The 25,464-nt window shown below is 43.5% G+C and overlaps 1 long non-coding RNA gene across 1 annotated transcript; it reads right to left on the reverse strand.

Moving 5' to 3' along the window:
- Window positions 1–14,979: 14,979 nt before the first annotated feature.
- Window positions 14,980–16,026, reverse strand: LOC119336195. The gene is made up of 3 exons (XR_005162241.1): window positions 15,944–16,026; window positions 15,815–15,882; window positions 14,980–15,050 (listed from the first exon to the last, which is right to left on the reverse strand). It is a non-coding gene; the product is annotated as an uncharacterized LOC119336195 (long non-coding RNA).
- Between the last annotated feature and the right edge of the window lie 9,438 nt (window positions 16,027–25,464).

The raw sequence follows: 25,464 nt of genomic DNA on the forward strand, positions 1-25,464 counted from the left end.
GGGTTATATTGCTCATATCATGCATATGGTGTCTTGCATTGCCATGCCATCTGCTTAGATTAGACATGCTTTGTGTGAATGCCTCCTGTTTGCTTTCTATATCAGATATGTGAATTATGCAATGCCATGTTTTTCAGCCAGTTATCATATATGTGAATTATGCACCGCCATGGAGTTGGGCATCATATATGTGAATTATCTCATGCCATCTTTTTTTTTCATTACGTATTCCACTTGTCGACAATCTGTGTATATTGAACTACTCTTCATGTGTATCAGCCATTTGAGCCGGTTATGGAAAAATCTGGAGTGAAAACAAGGTCTCCAGAGCAGGCAATGGTACCTGTTGAAGCATATATCTCGATGGTTATAGGGAGCTCCTCAGAGGAGGATTCAGAGACAGATGACCAGTCCTATATCCCACCTGAGGTGTATGCTCTAAGTTGCTATGTTTATATTTCTCATATGATGCATATGGTGTCTTGCATTGCTTAGTTTAGACATCATATGCACAATATTGAATTCTATCTGCTTAGTTTAGAGATCATACATGGGAGTGTCAGCTGCTTAGTATATGAATCAATTATATCATGTTAAGTTATCCATCATATATCTGAAACTGTGTCATGCTATCATGTTTAGTTAGGCATCATATATGTGAAATTGTGTCATGCTGTCTTGTTTGGTTACACAACATATATGTGAATTACCACATCTGTCTATCATACAATGTCTGTACGTTCAATTTCTTTTCTTATTTATCAGCCATTTGAATTGGAGGGGGTGATGGTAGTATCTAAGGGAGCAAAAACCCGTTCTTCACAAAAGACAGTGCTACCCATCGACGCAGATAGAACCATGATTGTACTGGCCCACAAACTAGCCCCACCACACATAATCGAGACTCTTCCAGATTGCACACTTACACCGTTGGGCAGAGAACCAGCTACAACCCATCTAACTGCAACCCTAGCGGATAGTAACCCACTTATAGTTGACAAAGCACCATGTCCACCATAGAGTACCCCCACACGAGCAGTTTGTAAAGCTACTGCAGTGCCCAAAGCACGAAGACCACCACAGCTAACCCAAACTCCACGTTTAAAGCAGAAGAGCAACTGTTCTCAGGTTAGATTCCGTAGCTATGGTCCATACTCCTTTGTTGTTGCATCACTGTATTTACTCATACCAACTACTTTCGAATTTGAAGGATCCAATTAAAACTCCAATGGCGCAACAGGTATGTTTTAAGCCTATTTCTTTAACTGGATTGTTGTTCTAACTTCTTGCTCTATGTTGATTTCATTTTAAGTTGTATAAACAGTTATGTTCTCATGTGATGCACATTACAAGTGCTACCAATGCTGTGTAGTTTCTCACACTTATATTCTGTCTATGCTGTTGTGTCTTAAAAAATATATGAGTTGCATTGTGTCTCTATCTTGATTAGGGAACATAAACTAGAATGATATGGACAATACAGTAACCATAGTACATAGATATATGTTTGTTTCATGTTGTTATCCTGTCCACCTTACTACTGAACCGGTTTAGCAAAATGAGTTTGGTATACTAAAAGCTAAACCTCTGATGTGTTTGCTTGTTTCTCTTGTAGTATGCAAACAGAATATTGGAGAAGAGCACCCCACTATGCAATGGTAGAGAAAGTAATGCAGATAAGGTTCAAGATAGTGAGACAACCCAATTGGTCTCCAATAAAGGTGATAAAAAACGATCTTGTAGACAGTGAGAAAACCCCACAGTTCTGCGTTGATGTAGTGTTCGAGTTACTGGCTAGTACCGCTGGCACAAGCTCTTCGAACTCGCTGCCTGAATCACTTCGGCTTCTTCAGTCTCAGCTACAAGCTGAAAGGCATCAGTCAGCTGTGCTGCGACAAGAAGCCGAAAGACTGAGGAAGTCCCTGCAGAATTCAGATGCGTACTTTCTTGTGCAACAGCAAGCGCTGGAGGATTTAAGCGCCAAACAAGAGAAAGTTAATAAGCTTTCTAAGCATCTTGCCAGCATTATGAACTCTTCTAAAGTGGTTTTCAGTTCTGGACATGTTTTGCTGCGGCGTTTATATGCTGCCGTGTTCCCTATATTTGCACTGGTGGTGAACTTTGATGCCTAGTGGATGTAATATGTGTAATAGCCGTGATAGCCTAGCATAAGTTGCTTGCTTATTTATTTCCTTGTTGTCTTATTTATTTGTTTGCTTGTAGTCCATGCAGTTCTTTTTCCGCGGTTTGCTAGTGGCTGCAATAACCTATTTTTTTAAACTAGGCCACAATAACCATGGGCTAATATTCACTGTAGTGACACTGAGCCTCCTACGGGCCGTAGAAACAGTGGGCCTTCTACGGGCCGTAGAAACAGTAGGCCTTCTACGGGCCATAGAACCATTGGGCCTTCTACGGGCCGTAGAAACAATGGGCCTTCTACGGGCCGTATCATCAATGGGCCTTATACGGGTCGTATGATCGATTGGCCAAACATGGGCCAATAATAGGCTGCATTATGGCCGTAAACGGGCTAGAGTTGGAATCGTCCGTTCATGGGCCGACCATAAAAGGGCCATCGTTAATAGGTTGTATTTGATGATGCTATGAAAATGGCCCAATGTATTAGCGGACCACAAACGGGCCGACTGTAACCACGGGCTGAATTTGGCCCACAAGCAGAAAATGACAGTAACGGGCCGTAAGTAAACGAATGCTCGAAATGAGCCCAAGAATAAATGGGCTCTGAGAAGGCTGAAAGATAACATGGGCTAGAAACGGTCCAACTGAATAACTGGCCCTTAATGGGTGTAAAGTGATACACTGTTCATTACGGGCCAGTTTCACCACGGGCCGTTAATGGGTCTAAAGTGATACACTGTTCATTGCGGGCCAGTTTCACCACGGGCCGTTAATAGGCCAAGAGTTACATAGGGCCTCATATGGGCCGAAAGACGTCATGGGCCATACATGGGCCAGAAGTGAAAACGGGCTGGAATCATATTGGATGGCCCAGATGACGCTACTGGGCCTAATTCGGATAGGGCGTAACGGGCCTTGGGCTAGCAGGCTGTAAATGGGCTATATGCGAACAGGCCGTTAACAGGCTTTCCATGGGCCGGCCTGTCACCTTTTGACCAAGTCAAATGGGCCGGCCTTTTCACAGGAATGGGCCTCTATTGGGTCGTGCCACGTGTCGACGTATCATAGGCGCCTTCTGTCCAATGAGTGGATGACATCTGTCCCAACAACGAGCCGACACGTGTTTCCTCCAGCCAATGATGATTTTACACGTGGAGAATCCCCATTGGTCGGGGCTGTTAACGGGTTATCGGATCCAAAACCCGACCCGATAGCTTAACGGCGTTCCGTTACGGTGGATGCCACGTGTCGGTCACCCTTGACGAAAGCACTTCTGTGACGCGTGATTTATCGTCATGGAAGTGGACACTTCCGTGATGATAATTTTGGTAATGTCATGGAACACTTCTACGACAGCACAGGTATGACTATCTTGATTCTGTCATAAATTTGTCATGGATGTACATGCATGACAAAAAACGCGACCTACTGTGACAAACATGTATCATCATGGAAGTGTATTTTTTTTGTAGTGTCACGGGCAGGCGATGGCTCCCAGGAGCGCCCTAGCTGCGGAGGCGAACATGCCGAGCCGGCGGCGCTGGAGTCGTTATCCCTTGACGGCATGCCCGATCAGCTCAATAAGCACCTCAATAAGCATAAGGAGTTCATCCAAGGCTTGGTGGACCTGCTGAAGGAGAGCCTCGACGACATGCCCGCTGAGCTCAATAAGTAGGGGGAGTTGACCGCCGGCTTGGTGATGTTGCTGAAGAAGAACATTGCCTCAGAGAAGAAGGCGGCTGGCGAAATCCTGCAACTTCAGGAGGACAAGGTGAAGCTCTGCCATGAGATCAACCTGTTGAAGGAGAAGAACGCTGGTTGGAAGAAGCTGCATGAGAATAGTAGTTCCTCGACGAAGATGCTGCAGGCCCTCGTCATGGAACAGAAGGAGGAGTTGGCGAAGCTCCGTAGCGAGCACCCGGCTGCTGTCAAGGTACATAATGCGGCCATGGAACAGATGATGAAGGCTCGCGTCGAGAAATCCCGCGTCGTGGACAGAATGAAGAAGATGGCAGAGGAGACGCGCAAGGAGATGGAGGTCGTGGAGGCGATGAAGAAGCAGTTATGACTCTGCGATGAATTAGATCATTTGGGGTGATAATCTTCCTTCTTATTTTGCTCCCGTGTTTATCTTTTGCTTTGGGTGTTTCGCCGCATGTGTCATGTTATCTGCGAGGCATGAATAGAATAATGCTTTTTTTGAGGGAATGAATAGAACAATACTAACAATTAGATGACTAGCAAATTAGATCATTTCTTATCGCCATATGGCACTGGGCTGCCGTGTTTCGTGCTCCTCCATCGTAGTACTACTCCAGTGGGAAACTTGAGTATACCGCACGGTTCTTTGCTCCTCCTCAGGTCGTCGGCGCATTTATACGAGTAGTCAAATCAGAAGGCCCCGCCTTCCAGCAATAATGAGCCGTCAAATCACATAGGCCCTCGCCTCTCGTGAAACCGACCAAGCTAGACTGCCCCTCCCTCTAGCCTTTTAAAAAATGTATACTTTTGTACAGTAGTAGTATCGATGGATTGCGCCATGGAGCAAAACTTGAAATTAAAAAAAAGGTGGTACATATAGAGAGCGCTCGTCGCCAAAGTATGCATATATTACTATTGAAAAGGCTAGTCACAATAATGGTGTCCATCACAACCCACCCCTCAAATAAAACTAAGCATCCTGGAATTCTTTGACAAAACTAAGCACCCTGGAATTCTTTGACAACTAAACTACTAGCTATATGATGTTGGCCATATATATTGTACGTATATAATGTGAAGAAACGAGTGGTAGTACTATACCAACTAAAATATGAAATGTAAGAAATACTAGTAGTATGTACGTACTGCAGAGTTAAAGTAACGAGAAGAAACATAACATAGTTCTGCTGGGGGCTCAGCACAACACACCCCTCAAATTATATTAAGTACACGTGAAATTAAACTTTGCAACTATTCCGGTAGACACTGCATTAGAACCACCATGAGCAACGACACTGCCACCTTACTTGGAGTCCTTGTCCACGTCCTCGACTTCGTCCTTGTCCCTCTTCCTCTTGGCCGATACTTCTTTGCTTGAACCGCACACTTGGCTCTTGCTCTTCATCCAACCCTTTGTAGATATTGAAACAAAGGTAGCCATCCATTGCAGCGTAGTGGATGTGGTCTATATCTAGTACATTCCGCTGCCATGCATAACGATGAAACATGTATGGAGGTTTCTCCAGTTTACCGTACGAAGGATGAACCATGGATCCTGCCAGGGTCAGCATTGAAGGCTGACGAGAGGAAGCAGCCGATTCTTCTGGAAGTCGAAGGGGTTGCATACAACGAGGCCTATCCAACAACGGCCATTTTGAAAGGGGACAGCTAGTACAAGCTATCCTGACTAAAGGTGGCCTTCGACTGCCAAAGGCACTGGTGATGACGTCATCTTGGGCTCCACGGTGACCTCTGTCCTGCCGTCCTGCTGGTCTTGGTCTCGTTGCACTAATATGGAAACCTTTGCTTGATGCCTCGGTACTCCTCTCCTGCGCTTGCCCCCTTTGCACCAAAGAGGAAACGAGGACACTACGCAGGCTGGCGCCCGCCTAGTCTCGATCGTCATGGCTTGTGTCATGAGCACCTCGTGAGGTACTCCTTGCCTTGATCTCTCCGCCTCCTCGCGAGCCTGCCTGGTGAGGTCGCCCCTGGGGAGGCCTTGCGTCGTTCGCCCCGCGAGGCTTGGCCCCTCGCGAGGGTCTTGAGAGTTTGTTGATGGAGACAGGTCGCACTGGGCCGCCGGTGAGCCACGCTGCAGGCCGTAGGCAGGCAAGTCTGGGGACCCCAGTTCCCAAGACACTGACATGAGGTTTGATTCCCCGTGCACTTCCAGGCGTTCTATTCCCATGGAGACGGCCATCCGAAGACCATGCAGTAAAGCTTCGTATTCGGGTGCATTGTTGGAGTCCGTGAATAATATTTGTAGGACGTACTGAACAGTATCCCCAGTAGGGGATGTCAGGACAACGCATGCCCCTAGGCCTGCCAGCATTTTAGAGCCGTCGAAGTGCATGACCCAGTTGGAATATGTGTCGTACTCTTTAGGGAGTTCGGCCTCTGTCCATTCAGCGATGAAGTTGGCCAATACCTGGGATTTAATTGCCTGGCACGGTTTGTATGATATGTCGAATGGGAGGAGCTCAATGGCCCACTTGGCAATCCGGCACGTAGCGCCGCGGTTGTTTATTATGTCGTTCAGAGGTACTTTGGAGGCCACTGTTATCAAGCACTCTTGAAAGTAGTGTCGTAGTTTTCGGGATGCCATGAAAACTGCGTATCCTATTTTTTGGTAATGAGGGTACCAGATTTGCGTGGTGTGAGGAGAGTGGATACGTAGTATACCGGCTTCTGGAGCGGGAATTTGTGTCTACCCTCCTCTCGTTCAACGACGAGCACTGCACTCACAACTTGGTGTGTGGCCGATATGTATAATAACATGGGTTCGCCGACGTTTGGCGCGGCGAGGATTGGATTGCTTGCTAGAAGAGCCTTTATTTCTTCCAATCCGGTTGTTTCCGCGTCCGTCCACTCGAAGTGATCGGTGCGTCGGAGAAGGCGATAGAGTGGCAATGCCTTTTCTCCTAACCTAGAGATAAAGCAGCTTAAAGTTGCCACACATCCGGATAATTTTTGGACTTGTTTAAGGTCTGTTGGTGTAGCCAACTGTGATAAAGCTCAGATTTTAGCTGGGTTTGCCTCAATTACTCTATTGGAAACGATGAAGCCCAGAAGTTTTCCATCGGGAACGCCAAAAACGCACTTTTCTGGATTGAGCTTGATGTCATATGTTCGGAGGTTGTCGAATGTGAGACGCAGATAGTCTATTAAGGATTTGACGTGCCTAGTTTTGATGACTACATCATCCATGTATGCTTCAACTGTCTTGCCAATTTGTTTTTCCAAGCATGTTTAAATCATGCATTGATAGGTGGCACCAGCGTTTTTGAGCCCGAAAGGCATAGTGTTGAAGCAGAAAGGCCCGTATGGGGTGATAAATGCCATTGCGGCTTGATCGAACTCCTTCATCTTAATTTGATGGTATCCTGAGTATGCGTCGAGGAAACACAGCGAGTCGTGTCCTGCGGTAGCATTGATGATCTGATCAATGCGGGGGAGGGGAAAAGGATCCTTAGGGAAAGCCTTGTTGAGGTCTTTGAAATCGACGCATATGTGCCAGGATTTATCCTTCTCTGTACCATCACCAGGTTTGCCAGCCAGTCCGGGTGTTTTATCTCTCTGATGAATCCGGCCTCGAGAAACTTGGCTAGCTCCTCTCCCATGGCTTGTCGTTTGGGTTCGGAAAAGCGCTGTAATGTTTGCTTGACCGGCTTGAATCCCTTCAATATGTTTAGGCTATGTTCAACCAGCCTACATGGGATTCCTGGCATATCAGAAGGGTGCCAGGCAAATATGTCCCAGTTATTGCGTAGGAACGCCCATAGTGCGGCGCCGACCGTGGGGTCTAGCTGTTCCCCGATGGATGCTGTCTTCATGGAGTCCGTTCGGTGGACCTGGAATTTGACTATTTCGTCTGCTGGTTTGAAGGAGGTGGATTAGAATCGTTTATCAAGTATCACGTCGTCCCTATCCACCGTGGAGCGCAATGCGGTTACTTGTTCGGCCGCGAGGGCTTTAGACAATTCCTTGAGGGCCAAGACGGCGATTTTGTTTTCAGCGCGGATTGCTATGTCCGGATCACTGGCAAGAGTGATGATTCCATTGGGCCCGAGCATCTTGAGCTTCATGTACCCGTAGTTGGGTCTAGCTTGGAAGCTTGCAAATGCGTCTTGCCCTAACAGGGCGTGATATCCGCTGTTGAAAGGAGCCACTTGAAAGGTTATCTCTTCGGACCGATAATTCTTCGGCATGCTGCTACCTCTTGAGCACTGTGTTGGTTTTCCCTTGAAGAGGAAAGGGTGATGCAGCAAAGTAGCGTAAGTATTTCCCTCAGTTTTTGAGAACCAAGGTATCAATCCAGTAGGAGGCTCCTCACAAGTCCCTCGTACCTACACAAACAAACAAGAACCTCACAACCAACGCGATAAAGGGGTTGTCAATCCCTTCACGGCCACTTGCAAAAGTGAGATCTGATAGAGATAATAAGATAAGATAAATATTTTTGGTATTTTTATGATATAGATTGAAAAGTAAAGATGCAAAATAAAGTAGATTGGAAACTTATATGATAAAAGATAGACTTGGGGGCCATAGGTTTCACTAGTGGCTTCTCTCAAGATAGTATAAGTATTATGGTGGGTGAACAAATTATTGTCGAGCAATTGATAGAAAAGTGCATAGTTATGAGATTATCTAGGCATGATCATGTATATAGGCATCACGTCCGCGACAAGTAGACTGACTCCTGCCTGCATCTACTACTATTACTCCACACATCGACCGCTATCCAGCATGCATCTAGAGTATTAAGTTCATAATAACAGAGTAACGCATGAGGCAAGATGACATGATGTAGAGGGATAAACTCAAGCAATATGATATAAACCCCATCTTTTTTATCCTCGATCGCAACAATACAATACATACCTTGCTGCCCCTGCTATCACTTGGAAAGGACACCGCAAGATTGAACCCAAAGCTAAGCACTTCTCCCATTGCAATAAAGATCAATCTAGTAGGCCAAACCAAACTGATAATTCGAAGAGACTTGCAAAGATAACCAATCATACATAAAAGAATTCAGAGGAGATTCAAATATTTCTCATAGATAAACTTGATCATAAACCCACAATTCATCGGATCTCGACAAACACACTGCAAAAAGAGTTACATCGAATAGATCTCCAAGAAGATCGAGGTGAACTTTGTATTGAGATTCAAAGAGAGAGAAGAAGCCATCTAGCTAATAACTATGGACCCGAAGGTCTGTGGTAAACTACTCAAAACTCATCAGAGAGGCTATGGTGTTGATGTAGAAGCCCTCCGTGATCGATTGCCCCTCCGACGGAGTGCCGGCAAAGGCTCCAAGATGGGATCTCGTGGATACAGAAGGTTGCGGTGGTGGAAATAGGTTTTCGTGGTGCTCCAGGATGTTTTCGAGGTACGTAGATATATATAGGCGAAGGAAGTCGGTCAAGGGAGCCACGAGGGGCCCATGAGGGTGGGGGGCGCACCCACCCCCCTAGGGCGCGCCTTGCACCCTCATGGCCGCCTCAGCTGCTTCTTGAAGTCCACTCCAATTCTCCTGGATTTTTTTGTTCCAAAAAGATCGCTCCTGAAGGTTTCATTCCGTTTGGACTCCGTTTGATATTCCTTTTTTTCGAAACACTGAAATAGACAAAAAAACATCAATTCGGGCTCGGCCTCCGGTTAGTAGGTTAGTCCCAAATATGATATAAAAGTGTAAAGCAAAGCCCATAAACATCCAAAACAGGTAATATAATAGCATGGAACAATCAAAAAATATAGATACATTGGAGACGTATCAAGCATCCCCAAGCTTAATTCCTGCTCGTCCTCGAGTAGGTAAATGATAAAAACATAATTTTTGATGTGGAATGCTACCTAGCATCTTTCTCAATGTAATTTTCCTTATTGTGGCATGAATGTTCAGATCCAAATGATTCAAGATAAAAGCTCATTTAACATAAAAATAGTAATACTTCAAGCATACTAACAAGTAATCATGTCTTATCAAAATAGCATAGCCAAATAAAGATTATCCCTACAAAATCATATAGTTAGGCTATGCTTCATTTTCATCACACAAAATACTCCCATCATGCACAACCCCGGTTTTAGTTAAGAAATTGGTTCATAATTTTTAACGCGCTTCAGCTTTTTCAACTCTCACGCAATGAATTAAGAGTGACATGTATAAAAGAATTAGGAAGGTGGCCTTGCCACAAATACGATGTCAACTACATGATCATGCAAAAGCAATATGATAATGATGGAGCGTGTCATAATAAACAGAACGGTGGAAAGTTGCATGGCAATATATCTCGGAATGGCTATGGAAATGCCATAATAGGTAGGTATGGTGGTTGTTTTGAGGAAGGTAAATGGTGGGTGTATAATACCGGCGAAAGTTGTGTGGCATAAGAAAGGCTAGCAATGGTGGAAGGGTGAGAGTGCGTATAATCCATGGACTCACATTAGTCATAAAGAACTCATATGCTTATTGCAAAAGTTTACTAGCCGTCGAAGCAAAGAACTACTATGCATGCTCCTCGGGGAAGGGTTGGTAGGAGTTAACCATCGTGCAATCCCTACGTCCACACATAAGGAAGGCAATCAAAAGAGCACCCCATGCAACAAATTTGTTACACAACTTTTACCATACGTGCATGCTACGGGACTTGCCAACTTTAACACAAGGTTTCTCAATTTCATAATTACCCCACTAGCATGACTCTAACATTACCACCTTTATATCTCAAAACAATTAGCAAGCATAAAATTGATCATAGTGTTTAATGCACTTTCTATGATAGTTTTTATTATACCCAACTTGGATGCCCATCATTCTAGGACCAATTTTATAACCATAGCAAATACCATGCTGTTATGAAAGACTCTCAAAATATTATAAGTGAAGCATGAGAGATCAATAATTTTTACAAAATTAAGCCACCGCCATGCTCTAAAAAGATATAAGTGAAGCACTCGAGCAAAATTGCCTAGCTCAAAAGATATAAGTGAAGCACATAGTATTCTAATAAATTCCGAATCATGTGTGTCTCTCCCAAAAGGTGTGTACAACAAGGATGATTGTGGTAAACTAAAAAGCAAAGACTCATATCATACAAGACGCTCGAAGCAGAACACATATCATGTGGTGAATAAAAATATACCTCCAAGTAAAGTTACCGATAGACGAAGACGAAAGAGGGGATGCCTTCCGGGGCATCCCCAAGATTAGGCTGTTGGTTGTCCTTGAATTATATTGGGGTGCCATGGGCAACCCCAAGCTTAGGGTCTTGCCACTCCTTATTCCATAGTCCAGCAAATCTTTACCCAAAACTTGAAAACTTCACAACACAAAACTCAACAGGAAATCTCATGAGCTCTGTTAGTGCAAGAAAGAAAAAATCACCACTTAAGGTACTATAATGAACTCATTCTTTATTTATACTAGTTGACCCGTTGCGCCAAATGGCGCAGAGACCTGCTGAAGACATGTTGTCGATGAAAGTAGTTTAATGCTGCAAGAACCTTCAACTAAAGCCATGTTTGTGATGAAAATAGTTTCCTTTACTAAGGACATGCCATGTATATACACTCGGTTTACTTGTGGTCTGCTAAATCCATATGCGCCTTGAAAAAAAACAAGGTTTAATTTGCAGAGCCTCACGTGTTTCAAGTATGAATAAGAACTACGAACTCTTTTTGTGCCATTCAAACATATTTCCAGAGAGAGAGAGAGAGAGAGAGAGAGCAAACATACCCATCTCTCATTATGATTATTATTAAAAGGTATTAAATTCGAAATAGATAATTTCATTTACTTGAAGCACTTGAAAAAAGAGAACTCAGACATACTTTTACGCAATGCTCATTTAATCTCTGAAGGACTATGTAATGCTCATTTAACCTGTGAAGGACAAAAATATCCCATCGTCTCTGAATGATGAACTAAACTAAATAAGAAATATATACGGTAAATTCATTCGAAGTAGAAAAGGAATACATGGTGTTATATTAGTAAAAGAAATTACATCATTAGAAGAGAAAAGGGAAGAAAATCAAACATGTGATTGAGATTAATAGATCGAGGAGGAGGTCGTAGACATCATTGTGATCATTTTGCGGCTTGAGGAGCAAAGGATCCATGGTTTTTATATGCCTTCAACTCCTTGCGAAGACCCTGCAGCCATCACAATCATTCATGACACAAAGAGGGGAAACAGACACCTCAACAAGATTCTTGAGGAAGTGCCCAAGGAAAGAAAAAAGAACGTTAGGTCTGAACTATCAGAACATGCTCATAAATATGAACTGTCAAGGGCAAGATGAAATGCGACAACAAGCACTGATGAGTAATGATATACTGAAAATTTCCTTTCTTTGTTGTTTTCGAATATACATCGAGGCACTCAGGTTGTACTCATATCTACAACCCATTGAACAAATGGAGATTGCTATATGGTGGACTACCTACAGATTACTAACTTTACAAAATCCCTCGCATCCTCTCAATTTCTGATCCTATGGAATTCATTGTCATTAGGCACCTTTTGACCATTATATCCAGAATCGAACGGTTTGGGGTATGCCAGAGGGTTTCAGAATCTCCTGAGAAGCGCCAAATGCTTTATTTCACTCCAGTTTTCATCATGACCATCAAATCCTGATCATGCAGTCAACAATGCCATGCCTTTGGTGCCTTTGTTGCACAAAGGCAGAGGATATGCATCCCTCAGTTATGTATGCTAACGCCTAGATCATATTCCATCTTGTTGGCATATGCAATCAGGCATTGGGAAGGTGTATATGGAATCATTAGGTTTCCTTAATGTGATGCCCCTTATGTCACTATGGTGCAGTATTTCCAGCATGTGGTGCTTGAATCGACTCCATCTGCAGTTCAAAGAAACAATTCGAGTTTCATATACCACTATGTCCATTTACACGTTAAGCAAAGATGGGCAAATATTCACGGGTTTATAACTAACAGAAGTGAACTTTAGAAGTCAAACAAACTGCTCCGATGAAGGCAAGTTAGGATTAGACAGTAGGCATTAGTTTGCCTTGAAATTGTAGGTAATCACTTGCATTGCAACAAATGGAATAGTTTTTTGTTAAATTCATGAACTGCCTTGTAACATGATAGAACATCTGACAGCAAGATCTCTTTCTGATGTGCTCAAATCATGATAATACTGGGCATATTATTTTTAGATGAAGATGCTAGTACTCGTTTTCATGGTTCAGATTTCGGCTTGCTGACTGCTGTCACTACAAGACTATGAATATATTTTTCTTTAAAGGACTCCATGGCATCAACACGTAGTTTCCATGGCAAGCTTACTCTGCTCAAATTATGTTTGTTACATAGAAGAAACATGCATAGAAAAAAAAGTCTACAACAGATAACTAAAACATTGGTTGTTATTAACTGTGATCACCAACCTCACAATGATGCTATGAATTCTCATCCGACGGAAACTGGCTTTGGACTTCTTCTAGCTTGCCACTTCATCCTTTACTACCTATTCAAAATAGCAAGAGTGTGTAGTAAGGAACTGGACAAGAACCATCCCTTGGAAGCTCCTGTTCTACCCCAGCAAGAAGCCAAGAACAGACACATCCTCTGCGACCGTATGTAGGTACGAAAGCGTTGGCAAAGCACACCAAGGCACCACGGCTTGCAAAGCAGGTATAACGGTCGAAATAAGAGCACACATCCCGCTCACACGCAACCACCAAATATAAGCATAAAACGGAAGTCACACGAGACTGAAAAATAAGACGACCCCCGGATAGATCCGCAACAGAGAGACAGTCAGTCAATCAACAACCATGACAACATGCACAAAAAGATAAATATATCTAGAGCCACAGATAACGCACATGCATTGGAAAAGGAGAGCAAATCTTGAGCAGCAGCAGCTGGTTGCAGATGCAAAAATAGAACAGTTCTTCCAGCCTACAAAATGAACACGGACAGAACCATAAGAATATAGTAGGCATAATAATGTAGGCATAGAGCGCATCTATTCCATCAACCGCCCAAAATACATATGGAAGTCCATTTAGTAAATGTAGGGCAACGTGATGGCATCGGAATAATTCTTTTTACCAAAGGAAATAACATTGCTCATTATATTAAGATACTACATTCCCAATTCCTCTGCCTCGTGAACTGGGACTGCACACTTTTAACAGCAATATGTGACATACAGGTTGATAAAGCTTATTATACTGTCTAGGTTGTACAGTTTGATTCCACACCCGCGACTAAGATCAACTTCTTTATTAAAATGTTGCTTTCTCAGGTGGATCATCTAGAGCCTAAAGAGGAAACTATGCTGAAGGTCCCTGGTTATAGCAATCATGTGCAGTTTGTTGTGTTGAAATCCTTTGCCTATCCTCTTGAAGAAGGGTTTGACAAGATTATTGTCGCAACAACAAGAACTGAAACAATGGTTGGCGATACAGACATAGCCGTTCATACCGAGGATAAAAGGTATAAGCATCTCCATAGAAAGCATGGCATTCACCCGTTCAATGGCCGAAAACTCAAAATAATCCGCGACGCTGTTGATGGAACCCACTTTTGGTACTGGAGCTTCATTTAGGTATTGTTGCATAAAGTTTATGATATGGTCTTTAAAGAATGGTTGTTGGGTTATTCCGCTTGATTAGTATAAATTTAGGTGATGACATTCAATGAAATATCATAAACTATGTACTGTAATATTCACATTTATATTTTGCTAATGCTCACCACAATAGACAAACTGGAACTTGCTAGTCTGAGTGATATTGATTCTTGTATAAACATCTCTACCTTTTACATGGTTGTCCACCTGTTCTGATTAAAACTCAACACGATTGTTTTCTCCTCATCAGACTGAAGCTCGTCCATGCATGTGCGTATAGAGATGAGGATAACCATACACCCAGATGAAGGGCCAAGCTGAACATAACCTGCAAATAAGAAACAATAGACAACTACAGAATCTGTTAAGAGCCCAAATTAGTTAATAAAAAATTAAAAGATCAGCAAGTACCAATGCGACTCTAATTATTGTCAGGCAGGTTACCTTCAACGGAAACGAATCGGGCCTTTGGTCGCTGGCCTCATGGGGCACAACTTTTGCGATTCCTCTTCTTAAATTCCATCTACAACCAGTAGCCATTGCCAGCAGGATCCATGACTCGTCTCCACCTTTTTTGGCCTTCTGCGTGTCGAGGGCAGAGAAGACAACAAGCAAGCGATATTAAACTTCTCTATCCATGAAGCATGTCAACATACCCATCATAATGGCTAGGGATAATGAATAGAAAACTCCAGAAACTAAAACAAATAGTAGAATTTCATATGGAATATCATAGGCATCAAACTGCAATATTCACCTTAAATCAAAAATGGGTAGCTGAATTGAAGTACGAAACAAGAAGTGGAAACAGTGCCCAACGTAGCTGAACTGAAGAAGGACCTCATCTACAATCCGATAATAAATTCCTAACATGACGGCATGAAAAACCGCGCCACAAGAACTCACGTCTGCTGGGGAAGTGATAAAGGAAATATATCTGCAAAAAAAGACTAAGTGGGCAGCACCGAATCCTGTTTCCATGAAGCTCTAAAAACACAAGAACTCATGTCTGCTGGTAGTGTTATAAAGGAAATATGTGAATATGTACATGTAAGGTTGCCTCATTTCTGAAAACACAAATCCACCCTAACTGAAAGCACATGAATAAAATGCAGATTCTCTCTTCTTTAAAGATGTTACATGACTCGCCATCTTCCTTTAGGAAAGGAAAATAGTACAGAATCAATAGTGCAATCAAGTTCTGTAGGTAAACAAAGAAAGAATTTTGGTCACCACAAATCTCATTTAGCCTCGTTGTGATCTCTTATCTTCCTCATGTTTACATCAATCACAAACAATAGCATCAAAATGAGATAACAAAGCTTAACAGGAGGGAGAAAAATCACCTTGATCTTCTTCAAATCTCTAGCTAAATTCTTCTTATTCTTCCCTTCGTCCTCAGATCTGCACACGTCTATGTATAGATAACTAATCAGTTTTGCTGAAGCAACGCGCAAAGCAGATCGATACCATACCTTGAGATCGCAGGAGCAGCAAAGCAGGTTGGAGGCAGCGCACACGCGATCCCGCTCCAGGACCGCCCGTGGCCACGGCCGCATTCCAAATCTCCAGTCACCAGCGGCACGACCACAAATTTTTCTCACCCATCCGCCTCGCACGCTGCGGTCAGCCGCGAGCTCGCCTTCTCTCCCGTGCTCTACCCTCCCCCGATCCCCTTCTTCCCTCCCGTCGCTCTCTCAGTTTTCGATCTGGAGCGGGAGGGACCGACAGATACATCCAGCGGCGTCGGCTGCAGCGGTGGCGGCAGCCCCGGCATGGGCCTGACGCGACCATGCAGCAGTCAGACAGGGGAGGAAGAGAGGTTGCGAGGTGGATCTGGTGGCGGTGATGCCGGGGCTTGAGGCTTCCGCCGATAGCAAGGAGGAGGAGGCAGGCGAGGAAGGCGGAGCTCGGGCGGAGGTGGGAAGGAGGCAGCTGCGAGCAAGGAGAGGGTGCGGCGGGAGGGAAGAAGGAGCGAGGCCGTGCGGCGGCTGTGGGGATCGGGGGGCATTGGGCAAGGGGGCTAGGGTTCGTCTGGCGGCTAGAATGGGAGTGGCAGTGGGACGAGGCGAGGCTAGGATTGGACGCGGAACATGCGGAGCAGATTGGCCAAAACTTTTTACACGGGGGACAACGAACCCAGCCAACAAGCACACGACGCGAGCCCACCCGTCATTGGCCAGCAAAAATGACCATGAGGTGAAAATTGGTTTTGACTACTGTGAAGATCCAACGGCCCAAACGCGTCAGAGGGCAGATCCGACGGCCGACGAAGCTTGCAACCGGGGGAGCATTCTGGAGGAGGTTTGGCTAGCTTCTTTTTTGTTTTAAATTGGTGTTAAACCTACTGTATTCCAACTTCTATATGGTTCATACCCCCCGATACTAGCCATAGATTCATCAGAATAAGCATACAACACACAAAAAACAGAATCTGTCAAAAATAGAACTGTTTGTAGCAATCTGTCACTTTCGAATACTTATGGAACTCTTAAAATCCTACAAAAATAGTAAGTCCTAGGAAATTTGTCTATTGATCTACGTCAAAAAGAATCAGCTAAAAAGCACGTTTTTGTGATTTATTAAAATTATTTTCGTGCGTGCAGAAGTTTCTGTTTTTCAGCAGAATCAAATTAACTATCACCGTAGGTTATCCTATAGGTTCTACTTGGCACAAACACTAATTAAAACATAAAACCACATCCAAACAGAGGCTAGATGAATTATTTATTACTAAACATAAGCAAAAATCAAGGAACAAAAATAAAATTGGGTTGCCTCCCAACGAGCGCTATCGTTTAACACCCCTAGCTAGGCATAAAAGCGAGAATAGATCTAAGTATTGCCATCTTTGGTATTGATATTTTTAATGGAGTTATGCTACGATCCGGGAGTTTCCTTACATTTCCCTTCATGCTCGGAGATCTTTAGATCTAGAGCATCCAACCGCTTATTGCAAAGAGTAATCAAAGTATTCATGCGATTGAGATTCCCGCCAACATTTTTAAGAGGTTCAATAAATTTTTGCAATTTACATAATTTCTCTAGGATTTGGGTTCCTTCTTGATAAAGGGGTGATCCCTTTTGTAGGGGAAGTACTCCTATATCCCCTCTATAATTTCATAAGTAAAAGTAGGATCAATTTCAATAAAACTCCCTTTGCGGCAAAATCAAGGAGTTGTCTATGGGATATGGTTTGCCCAACATAAAAATTGCGAGGTAAAATCTTGAAATATCCTTCTATATTGCAATTACAATAGGATGCTAACATCCTAAACCAAGCCTCTTTTAAGTTTTCTCCTTGTCTTTGTTTGAAGTGGAGGACTTCAAAACCGGGAGACGAAGGGATGAAGGTCGAGCTAGCCATGACGACGAAATAAGCAAACTAACACACAAGCACACAAGAGGCAAGCGAAAAAGAGAGGCGAATGGGAAAGAGAGGGTGAATAAAACGGCAAGGGTGAAGTGGGGGAGAGGAAAACGAGAGGAAAATGGAAAATAATGTAATGTGAGGGCGATGAGTTTGTGATGGGTACTTGGTATGTCTTGACTTGAGCGAAGACCTCCCCGGCAACGACGCCAGAAATCCTTATTGCTACCTCTTGAGCACTGCGTTGGTTTTCCCTTGAAGAGGAAAGGGTGATGCAGCAAAGTAGCGTAAGTATTTCCCTCAGTTTTTGAGAACCAAGGTATCAATCCAGTAGGAGGCTCCTCACAAGTCCCTCGTAACTGCACAAACAAACAAGAACCTCGCAACCAACGTGATAAAGGGGTTGTCAATCCCTTCACGGCCACTTGCAAAAGTGAGATCTCATAGAGATAATAAGATAAGAGAAATATTTTTGGTATTTTCATGATATAGATTGAAAAGTAAAGATGCAAAATAAAGTAGATCGGAAACTTATATGATAAAAGATAGACCAGGGGGCCATAGGTTTCACTAGTGGCTTCTCTCAAGGTAGCATAAGTATTACGGTGGGTGAACAAATTACCGTCGAGCAATTGATAGAAAAGTGCATAGTTATGAGATTATCTAGGCATGATCATGTATATAGGCATAACGTCCATGACAAGTAGACCGACTCCTGCCTGTATCTACTACTATTACTCCACACATCGACCGTTATCCAACATGCATCTAGATATTAAGTTCATAAGAATAGAGTAACACATTAGGCAAGATGACATGATGTAGAGGGATAAACTCAAGCAATATGATATAAACCCCATCTTTTTATCCTCGATGGCAACAGTACAATACGTGCCTTGCTGCCCCTGCTGTCACTGGGAAAGGACACCGCAAGATTGAAGCCAAAGCTAAGCACTTCTCCCATTGCAAGAAAGATCAATCTAGTAGGCCAAACCAAACTGATAATTCAAAGAGACTTGCAAAGATAACCAATCATACATAAAAGAATTCAGAGGAGATTCAAATATTTCTCATAGATAAACTTGATCGTAATCCCACAATTCATCGGATCTCGACAAACACACTGCAAAAAGAGTTACATCCAATAGATCTCCAAGAAGATCGAGGAGAACTTTGTATTGAGATTCAAAGAGAGAGAAGAAGCCATCTAGCTAATAAGTATGGAGCCGAAGGTTTGTGGTAAACTACTCACAACTCATCGGAGAGGCTATGGTGTTCATGTACAAGCCCTCCGTGATCGATTCCCCCTCCGGCGGAGTGCCGACAAAGGCTCCAAGATGGGATCTCCCGGATACAGAAGGTTGCAGCGGTGGAAATAGGTTTTCGTGGTGCTCCTGGATGTTTTTGGGGTACATAGATATATATAGGCGAATGAAGTCGGTCAGGGGAGCCACGAGGGGCCCACGAGGGTGGGGATGCGCCTACCCCCCTAGGGCGCGCCTTGCACCCTCGTGGCCGCCTTGGCTGCTTCTTGACATCCACTCCAAGTCTCCTGGATTGTGTTTGTTCCAAAAATATCGCTCCTGAAGGTTTCATTCCGTTTGATATTCCTTTTCTTCGAAACACTAAAATAGGCAAAAAAAACAGCAATTCGGGCTGGGCCTCCAGTTAGTAGGTTAGTCCCAAAAATGATATAAGTGTAAAGTAAATCCCATAAACATCCAAAACAGGTAATATAATAGCATGGAACAATCAAAAATTATAGATACGCTGGAGACGTATCACGTGCCGAATACCACGTCGAGTGTGATTTTTCCCGCACATCGCGCCTCCCGACTAGCAATAATTCCTCGGAAAGTCGTATTACTTTGCTCAATGCGGCTCCTGTCTATTTCCATTTTGTTGACAGTTTCCTCGTAGATGAGGTTCAGTCCGCTGCCACCGTCCATGAGCACTTTGGTGAGCCGAAAGCTGTCCACAATTAGACTGAGGACCAATGCGGCAAGTGCCCGGACTGCTCTGAATTTTGCTTTGTCACTGCCGCCGTCCATTCCAGGGGTTTATTGCTACAACTTGGCAGACTTCGGCAAGGCTGCGGAGTGCCCTTTTGCGCCTATTGTTTGAGGTGAAAGTCTCGAAGACTGTCATCACTATAGGGTTGTTGTCTTCCGTGGGATGTTGCTCTGCATTATTTTTGGTGAGGAGATCCTCGCCGCTCTTGGCCACCTGCCAGAGTATCCAACATGCTCTAAGGCTGTGGGTTGGTACGTTATCCGGTGTTTATCTGTATCTTGCATGGACTATCAAGCCATCCCTCCAGAATGGTTCCGCGCCCCGTAGTGGGCTTCGATTTTTTTGTTATTGGATCGGGCGACCGACGAGGGTGCATCCTTTTTGTCCGGACGAGGGGTTTAATGGAAACCGGTTGCTCCCAAGAGGCTGACTAAGTTTGCCAGGTGCTTTCCATTGCGCAGTACTTCTGTACTATGGTTGCCAAGTCAGTGAACTGTGATACGTGACGGCGATTGATTGCATTGAGGATTCACTCGTCCGTGCAGTTTTGCAGAATAATGAGATTGCATCTTCATCGCGGCAGTCCTTGATCCTGTCCTTGACAAGGAGGAATCTGGCCCAAAAGTGATGGACCGTTTCCTGGTACTTCTGTCTGATGTAGGTAAGCTTGCTTATATCTGGGTGGGTGGGTGGATTTAAGTCTGAACCCTGACCCAATCTGGGATCCGGAGCTTGAGAAAATTCCAAGTATGGTGCGATGGATGCCATGGAGCCCCTTTCCCAGGAGATCGTAGGGCGCGAGCTAGACATGGAGGAGGCGGCGGAGATCGACAAGCACCAGCCGTAGTAGTACTCTTTATTTTGTTTAATTAAGAGTGCTGGTCTTTAATTTGTTAGAGTAATGTTTAGGTCAACTAGCTTTGTTTAATTGCTGAACTTGCTCGATTAAGAAGTGTGGGTGTGATGTAGTCTATTATGTGTACCAAAATTATGCAATGACGTGGATGACCACTGTAACCAAGGAAAATCAAACCAAAATTTGTACGTTCAAACTCATCACACATGGGTTAAGCTATATGAATCGTTTGTGATGTTCACATATCATACACAGTGCTAAATAAGGGACCGTGTCTGATGACGCTTTGCGCGCCAGTTTTTTCGCTGCACCGATCCAAAATTTTCGGCTTTCGCGGAAATATCTACCTCCCCGCCCCCTTCCCCTTACCAAAAGCCACATTTCCAGTGTTTCCTCCTTCCTTTCCAAGTTGAAACCTTCACTCCTTGCTTGCAGTGCCACCCCCTTGCTGCAACCCTCCTTCACGCTGCTCGGCCTCGTCGATCTAGGCAGGTAATCCACACCCGACCCCCATCCTCCTCCTCCTTCCACATCCCACATGCGCCGACCGCTGGCACGAGACCTTCCACCCAAATCACCGACCCCTCCCCCAAATAAGCGCTGCCCTAAGCCATGGTGCACGCAGTATAGCCAGGAGCTCAAGGAGCATTTGGCAGCGGTGAGGAAAACCGTGGCCGCACGCGCGGATGAGGTTGTGATGGCTGCCATTCATGCGGACCCCCAGATCTTGGACGTGCACCTTGCAGTTGAGGCCACCGTGAACGCCTCGCGCACTGACGTCGCGACGCGGTTGGCTGCTTTAAACGATAGTTTGTGGCATTTTCTCGAGGCCACCGTCGGTACCTTCGACAAAGACTACGAGGTGTTTTCTCAGGATGCCCGTGCTTACCTCAACTCGAGAGCCAGCATGTTGGTGCTCGGAGCAGCTTAGACAACTCACCACTACGACGAGGGCACCCACGATGTGGAGGCCTCTCCCTCTTCCATGTCCAAGGAGCCAATCATCGTCGATATCTCCGACGATGAGGAGTAGCTTGTCTTATATATTAGCTCACTATAAGGACATATGTTCAGTTTGCTAGCTACACCGGTTAAGCATGCTCGGTTTACCCATTGCAAGTGCGGCTCCTACCTTTCCTTAACAAATTATAGTGAATTGTCCTATATGTCATGCAATGTGGTGCTCACTTATTAACTGTTTGGTTAATTAGTTGTCGTGTTCAGTTAACTGTTTTGTTCAATTCTGCAAATGTGATGTTCAATTCTTCAGGGTCCAATTTTATATTATCTTCCATGTGAGAAATAAATTGAATTTATCTTTACAAAATACATGAGAAACAAATACAATTGCTATATTTCCAAGTTGTCAAGCATGCTTTGTTTGGTCAACTGTCTGATCTTCTAGTATGTTATACATTGTGCAATGTGGTGCTTAGTTAACGTTTGGTTCATTTGTTGTGGTGTTTAGTTAACAGTTTGGTTCAATTATGCAATGCGATGTTCAATTGTTGTGGGTGCATTCTGTTATTGTATACCATGTGAGAAGTAAATTGAATTTGGCTGTACTAAATACATGAGAAACAAATAAAATTGCTATATTTCCAAGTTGTTAAGCATGCTTGGTTTGGTTAACTGTCTGATCATCTATTAGGAGTATGTTATATTCTGCAATGTGGTGCTCAGTTAATTTTTGGTTCATTTGTTGTGGCGTTTAGTTAACTGCTTGGTTCAATTATGCAATGGCATGTCCAATTGTCGTGGGTAGAATTCTGTATTTTTGTTCATGTGAAACATATACAATTGTTATATTTCCTAGTTCTTAATCATGCTTGGTTCGGATAATTGGGTTTTCCATGTCGCTTGAAGTAATCTCATGAATCTGCAATGTGCTTATTTTTCATCAACATATTTCACTGATAGCATGTGAACCCTCACTTAACCTGATCACTAACTACCTTACATGTGTTGCAGGGAAACGATGGTAAGCACTGAGGTTTATGCTACGTCTTGAGCTTGCGTTGGTTTTCCTTGAAGAGGAAAGGGTGATGCAGCAATAGTAGCGTAAGTATTTCCCTCAGTTTTTGAGAACCAAGGTATCAATCCAGTAGGAGGTTCCTCAGAAGTCCCACGCACCTACACAAACAAACAAGAACTCGCAACCAACGCAATAAAGGGGTTGTCAATCCCTTCAAGGCCACTTGTGAAAGTGAGATCTGATAGAGATAATATGAAAAGATAAATATATTTTTGGTATTTTATAATATAGATTGGAAAAGTAAAGATGCAAATAAAAGTAGATTGAAAGCTTATATGATAAAAGATAGACCCGGGGGCCATAGGTTTCACTAGTGGCTTCTCTCAAGATAGCATAAGTATTACGGTGGGTGAACAAATTACTGTCAAGCAATTGATAGAAAAGTGAATAGTTATGAGATTATCTACACATGATCATGTATATAGGCATCATGTCTGTGACAAGTAGACCGACTCCTGCCTGCATCTACTACTATTACTCCACACATCGACCGCTATCCAGCATGCATCTAGAGTATTAAGTTCATAAGGAACAGAGTAACGCATTAAGAAAGATGACATGATGTAGAGGGATATACTCATGCAATATGATATAAACCCCATCTTTTTATCCTCGATGGCAACAATATAATGCGTGCCTTGCTGCCCCTACTGTCACTGGGAAAGGACACCGCAAGATTAAACCCAAAGCTAAGCACTTCTTCCATTGCAAGAAAGATCAATCTAGTGGGCCAAACCAAACTGATAATTCAAAGAGACTTGCAAAGATAACTTAATCACACATAAAAGAATTCAGAGGAGATTCAAATATTTCTCATAGATAAACTTGATCATAAACCCACAATTCATCAGATCTCGAAAAACACACCGCAAAAACAGTTACGTCGAAGAGATCTCCAAGAAGATCGAGGAGAACTTTGTATTGAGATTCAAAGAGAGAGAAGAAGCCATCTAGCTAATAACTATGGACCCGAAGGTCTGCGGTAAACTACTCACAACTCATCGGAGAGGCCTTGCAGATGATGTAGTGGCCCTCCGTGATTGATTCCCCCTCCGGCGGAGCGCCGGCGAAGGCTCCAAGATGGGATCTCGTAGATACAGAAGGTTCCGGTGGTGGAAATAGTTTTTCGTGGTCGCTTCTGATGTTTTCGGGGTACATGGGTATATATAGGAGGAAGAAGTAGGTCGGTGGATGCTCGGGGGGCCCACGAGGCAGGGGCGCGCCCTCCACCCTCGTGGGTGCCTTTGCTTGTTTCATGACTTCCACTACAAGTCCTCTGGATCACGTTTGTTCCAAGAAGATCACTACCGAAGGTTTCATTCCGTTTGGACTCCGTTTGATATTCCTTTTCTTCGAAACACTGAAATAGGCAAAAAAAACAGCAATATGGGCTGGGCCTCTAGTTAGTAGGTTAGTCCCAAAATGATATAAAAGTGTAAAGTAAAGCACATAAACATCCAAAACAAGTAGTATAATAGCATGGAACAATCAAAAATTATGGATACATTGGAGACGCATCAAGCATCCCCAAGCTTAATTCCTGCTCGTCCTCGAGTAGGTAAATGATAAAAACAGAATTTTTGATGTGGAATGCTACCTAGCATAATTCTCAATGTAATTTCCTCTATTGTGGCATGATTGTTCAGATCCAAATGATTCAAGATAAAATCTTATAAAAACATAAAAATAATAATACTTGAAGTATACTAACAAATAATCATGTCTTATCAAAATAGAATAGCCAAAGAAAGCTTATCCCTACAAAATCATATAGTTAGGCCATGCTTCATTTTCATTACACAAAATACTCCCATCATGCACAACCCCGATGATGAGCTGAGCAATTGGTTCATACTTTTTAACACACTTCAGCTTTTTCAACTCTTATGCAATACATGAGCGCAAGCCATGGACATAGCACTATGGTGGTATATGGTGGTGGTTGTGAAGACAAAAAAGGAGAAGATAGTCTCACATCAACTAGGCGTATCAACGGGCTATGGAGATGCCCATCAATAGATATCAATGTGAGTGAGTAGGGATTGCCATGCAATGGATGCACTAGAGCTATAAATGTATGAAAGCTCAACAAAAGAAATTAAGTGGGTGTGCATCCAACTCGCTTGCTCACGAAGACCTAGGGCATTTTGAGGAAGCCCGTCATTGGAATATACAAGCCAAGTTCTATAATGAAAAATTCCCACTAGTATATGAAAGTGACAACAAAGGAGACTCTCTATCATGAAGATCATGGTGCTACTTTGAAGCACAAGTGTGGAAAAGAGATAGTAGCATTGTCCCTTCTCTCTTTTTCTCTCATTTTTTTATTTTTATTTTTTATTTTTTATTTGGTGGGCTCTTTGGCCTCTTTTTTTTATTTGGTGGGCTCTTTGGCCTCTTTTTTTTAAGTCCGAAGCCTCATCCCGACTTGTGGGGAATCATAGTGTTCATCATCCTTTCCTCACTATGGACAATGCTCTAATAATGAAGATCATCACACTTTTATTGATTTACAACTCAAGAATTACAACTCAATACTTAGAACAAAATATGACTCTATATGAATGCCTCCGGCGGTGTACGGGATATGCAATGAATCAAGAGTGACATGTATGAAAAATTATGAAGGTGTCCTTGCCACAAATACGATGTCAACTACATGATCATGCAAAGAGCAATATGGCAATGATGGAGCGTGTCATAATAAACGGAACGGTGCAAA

This window comes from Triticum dicoccoides, chromosome 7B, assembly GCF_002162155.2.
Source record: "Triticum dicoccoides isolate Atlit2015 ecotype Zavitan chromosome 7B, WEW_v2.0, whole genome shotgun sequence".
Taxonomy (NCBI): Eukaryota; Viridiplantae; Streptophyta; class Magnoliopsida; order Poales; family Poaceae; genus Triticum; species Triticum dicoccoides.